Source organism: Wasmannia auropunctata, unplaced genomic scaffold (assembly GCF_000956235.1).
Source record: "Wasmannia auropunctata unplaced genomic scaffold, wasmannia.A_1.0 LD335547.1, whole genome shotgun sequence".
NCBI lineage: Eukaryota > Metazoa > Arthropoda > Insecta > Hymenoptera > Formicidae > Wasmannia > Wasmannia auropunctata.
The window spans coordinates 50,669-55,853 of record NW_012027343.1 but is presented as its reverse complement, the minus strand read 5'-3'; the positions used below and the strand labels follow the sequence as shown (position 1 = coordinate 55,853).

The 5,185-nt window shown below is 37.5% G+C and overlaps 1 long non-coding RNA gene across 2 annotated transcripts; it reads right to left on the bottom strand.

Annotated features, from left to right (window-relative positions):
- Nucleotides 1-1,210: 1,210 nt before the first annotated feature.
- LOC105456810 lies at nt 1,211-3,094 on the bottom strand. Of its 2 annotated transcripts, none has more exons than XR_975289.1 (3): nt 3,048-3,094; nt 2,422-2,557; nt 1,211-2,086 (listed from the first exon to the last, which is right to left on the bottom strand). It is a non-coding gene; the product is annotated as an uncharacterized LOC105456810 (long non-coding RNA). The 2 variants fall into 2 exon arrangements; XR_975290.1 differs by lacking the exon at nt 3,048-3,094 and adding an exon at nt 2,627-2,801.
- Between the last annotated feature and the right edge of the window lie 2,091 nt (nt 3,095-5,185).

Genomic DNA, 5,185 nt, shown 5'->3' with positions numbered 1-5,185 from the left:
CGATCAAGCGACGTCATAAACGTAACGCACTTGTCAGGTCTTCTGAACGATTATATGCATCTTTCAATCAGCCTGTGTTCTAACAGCACGAAGTGATATCGAATCGTCGACAGATAGTTTGCAAATGCAGCTTAGTTGATTAAGCGTCAACACGATTCTCTATGGGAACGACACGTCGTAGTTACCCATATCGTGTAATTACTGCGCCATCCAATCGACAAGTGATCTAATTCAAAAGGTTCATTGCTTACTAATGGATAAGCAAGATTCTAATGAGCAGCGTGACGTTACATTGATAGCCTGGCAATGCCGAGAATAGTCAGATCTATGTGATAGACTATGCGACAGATTGTGCTAATGAAAAAAAAATCATGAAACAAAGAATACAGTAAAATCTGACTTTTCCGTTGTTGTTGTCGATCTCTTTTTGATAACAATTTATTCAGTCTCTTTCCCCATTTCCTGATCATTTCAGAGATAAATTATTTAGCATCGCGAAAAATTTGTAAAATTCGTTTGGTTAATATTCCATGATCGAAAATTACAATGTAAAAGGTAACGTTAATGATTTAAACTTTATTTATATATAATTATATTGTTAATATTATTAATATACGATAGATATAAAATACGAGAAATTAATGGTATTGAAACTAATACAAAGGTAGTTGGAAATTTTTAGACATAAATTAAAGAGGGATTTTTGTATGAAAGCTACGCCAATCTCTTTTTTAAACAGAAAATAGACGAAACTTCATGGTTATAGAGTGGAAAGTTGCGAATTGAACGGGAAGAAGGAGACAATGTGATTTTAAAGCTACTTTGTATGCACGAAGTGCACGGCGATAAACGGAAATGAGCAAAACACTTAGGAATTATCAGATATTCAACTTGTATTAAAAGGACTCCGAGACATTCTTATATCTTTTTTATAGTGATTACAATGTAAAAGTTGTATTGAGTCTCGCGATTTTCCTTCTCTAATTACTACCTCGTAATATTAACATCTACGCAAAACAACCGTTTGAATAAATAAGCAATATATTCAACATTTTACGACATGAATTATTACAAATATGCAGAATCAAAATTAAATTAATCAATATGTAAAATAATATTCAATATATTGTTAATATTGTTATTTAATTTTTCAGCTTGGATCTATTTTTCTTATTTAGCATACGTCGCATTCAAAAATTGTTATTTTTGTGAAAAAAAAAACGTTATAAAATTATTGTGAAATCGCAGTTGAAAGTAAAAGAATTTAAATTTGATCGCATTCTAAATTTAGTAATAGAGGTTGACATTGAATACTTAATATTTTTCTTATATCATTTCTTATATTATTAAAGGGAGACAGAAAGAAATAGAATTTTATAATTTTTAAAGATATTTTTGAAGATATAACATATTGAAGATCCTCTTAAATTATAAGATAAATTAATAAATTTTTCATATCTATGAACTAAATATATCTATGAATTAAAGATTATGTGCCTGATCCGCGTACAGTTGTAAGAGCTTGAACATCCCTTCCGATCGTTTTTCGAAGGTAGCTGCAAAAGATGACCGCTCGTAAGCTTTTAGTGCATCGAGTACCATCATTGTGTACTATGTATAGCATTTACTGCAACGCGAGCGCGTATTATCTTTGATACGCAGCGTGTCGCCGAGTGCTCCGCGCGGAAAAAGGCTTTAATGCTCGATCGACGTGTTTTCTTGCTGCAAACCGTTGCGCTTATGACGTCGGTCTTCGTGTCGTCCGGCACGGTTCTTCGTCGCAGGCCCGTCATTTGCGCTCGCCCCCGGGGTTGAAACTTTATGTCGTAAAATCGAGCGGTCGAACTTGGTCGCGCCACCAGCCCGCACGAGAGATCGGCGTCGCCGCTCGTATAAAATACCATAATGCTCCGGGTACGTCGAGATCGGAATCAGGTGCAACCAATTTGGCAGGGGTCCAAAAGCCGCGGCATGTAAATCCAGTTTGCAAGGCATCGGCGTTGGCGACACCGATGGAAATCAAACGCCGCCCGCGCGTGGTCAATGGTCAGACATGTATACGAGCATTCCATACGAGCTTGACTTCCTGCGGACACGTTGCAGGTGAAAACTCGAAAAACCCTCTCGGGAAACCGCAATTATTGCAAATGATAACATGAATGTCGAAGTTTCTTCGACGGCGAGACCGTATAAACCTTCATAAATTGTTTATAATATGATTGAGTATCTAAAAATTGATTAACAGCTGTAGTTTATTGTATCGAGTTATTTATACTACTTCAAATTGCTGCAAATTTATTTATATTTAACAATTAAATATGAATCGTGGAATGTTTCAAATAATTAATTGTAAGATGAGAAAACGCCAACACGTTACAAAGCGGATCTTAGTGTTTGATAATGTTTTTATGTGAAACTTACAATTTTAAAAGTTCGAGCAAATTGCTCGCCGCATAATCATCGGTCTTTAAAACGCAGTTCCAAACTGAGTGGTACGTGATATCATAATTAAAGTGCCAAAGCAATTTAATAATTCGATGCTATCTTTTTCTAAATCCTGTGAAAATAATTTATGGCGAACAATATTACCTCAACTGTGATTATGAAGTTAAAGTCCAAAAATTACTTTCTTAAATAAATATGGAAATTAGATTATCGCTGCTATGCGAAATACTTTGCACCGTCAAATCGTTTCTTCTATTTTTGCAAATTATCGTGTAAACGGATTGTCGTGTAACGGGACGTCTAATTTAATCATTTTTTTTCTAAAAGGTTACTGCAATTAACATTTGTAGACAAAAGAAACGCGTTTCTTCATTTTCCACCGCGCGTATTCGTTTCGGATTTCCCTATCGCGGCATTAACAACGGAAGTGCAAGCTGCTCGGCGGTGATAAAGGTAAACGACTGAAGGAAAGTACCGTGGGACCTTATATAGACGAATAGCACGCGATCTCTTTCGCATGGCCACGTGTGCTCGCACGTGAGCACACACAGGCGCAACGTACCACATGGAGAAATATCGCGAATGCGAAAAAATATTCTTACCTGCCCGGGGATTCATGCGAGCTCGGGATTCCTCGGCGAGGGACTGTATCTGATGTAAAGATGTTGCTCACGTATCTCCCTCCCTCCCCCGCCCCTCTCCGACGTCGATGCATTCGAAAAATGTCTCGAAAGATGACACGGCGGCGATCGCCGTCGCCACCGCCGCCGCCGCCGTGCCGCCATTCGCGCTTCGAAGATTTTCGAAGCAACCGAAATCCCCGGAGCATGCGAATTTTCGTCGGTTTCAAGCGATTCGCGGCGCGGCGCGCGGCGCGACGCGACGCGAGTGCCGCCGATGTACCTACCTGCGAGAACGTGATTTTGTCACGTGGAATTTTTCTGAAGCAAATATACGTGTGCGGAAAGTCGGCGGACATCGCCGTACAGGACAGATCGAGCCGAAGGAAACCTCGGCGGAGTATCTACGATTTTCATTCCGCGTCATCTCGGAACAATTAACCCGCAAAGACTACGTCTCTTTTGAACATCCGTAAAGAATACCTGAGTGCGAATTCGCACCAAGCGTTTTTAAAGTTTTATATCCTCTGAAAATAAAAAAACAAAATTAAAGCAAAACGTATGTTTTCCAATATAAAATTTTCTAACCTGTCGATTATTATTACTAAATTTTTGAAAAAAAAAAAAAAACGTAATTGCTTTCAAAACTGCGTGTTAAACAAAACCATTTTTGGAAAAACTAGAAAAAAAACTTTATCAATAAATAACTGCCTGTTTTTAATAAAATGACACAAACCTTATTGGATTTTGTTAATGAAATGTTACATTTTAAGTAAAAAAATAGTTTTAATTGAATTAAATATAAATCAATTTGTTTTGGTAGTAAAAAGTTTGAGTTTTTTCGCATCCAAACGAACTTTCAATGTGTCTCAAGCAATGGCTAAGGCGCAAATGATCCTCCCTACTTCAAACAATAGAGTACAAACATAATTCACGTAGTGAGGAAAGACCACCAAATTTATCTGTTCTTAAATGCTCATCAGTTGAAAATTTTGTGGATGCGAATTCGCACTGAGGTGTCCTTTACGGGTTAATAAAGCATCTGAGAGAACTTACACAATAAAAATCAATACAACGTTTCTTACGAAGGATCAACCACTATAGGAATCAGTGTACATTTTTTTAAGAATATATTTGCGGCAATACAATACTAGCAATACGCTATCAATACATAGCAATACCTCGAGCAATATACATTAGCAATACTTGACAATATTGTGTAATAGGTAGCAGTACACGAGGTAATTGATGGCAGTACATGAGATAATAGATGGCAATATTACTGACAGTACAAAAGCGATACTACGAGTAGCGATAAAATGTATCGTATTGCCATAATTGGCAATCACTGTACATTTTTTTAGTAGTAGTGGTTGACCCCTCGGTCTCTTAGAAAGCGAATAAAAGTCTTTTCTTGTCAGATTGAAAACAAAGAAGCAGTTTCTTCAACGATCTATTCATTAGACGTAATAAAATTAATTATTTAGTATTAAAAAGTAATAATTAAAATAAAATATTGACCTACATATTTTTGATATTAACTAAATTATGTTAAGGGATTAGGTTGTAAAATTAAGTATTACAAAAATGGGAGAATGACAGTATAAGTTACTGCAAGGCTGCAAGTTACTGTGAAGGCCGACGATAAATCTGAGAAACGTATTGGACATGTCTGAAAGTATATTTCCGTTTATATCGCAATGGTCCAAAATTTCGTTTTGATGGAATTGTTTTCACGCGTCCGACACTCGTAATATACGTCACAAGAGCTCGTGTCGCTCTTTTAACTCCGACGTCTATTCAGTCGGAATGCGAGAGCGTCGTTTCGATGTTTCGAAAGCATGTCAATCGGATGTTTACGAGCAATTGCCGCGCGATTTATTTCGTATCAGTGATAAATTCGAAGGCACGCTTTTTCTCTTCAACTTGCGGTGTTTAACGTTTGGATGGCTGATAGAGGCGCGGCGGCCGCGGCGTAATCGCCAAGAACAGATTTATGCGTGATTTTATGGGGAAACAGCGGAGAAAAATCTCGGCGTTTTAATTACACCGCGATTGCGCGAGGTAGCTCCGAAGAGATACAGGAGATCCGTTTCATTCATGCAATTGGCGGCTTACAT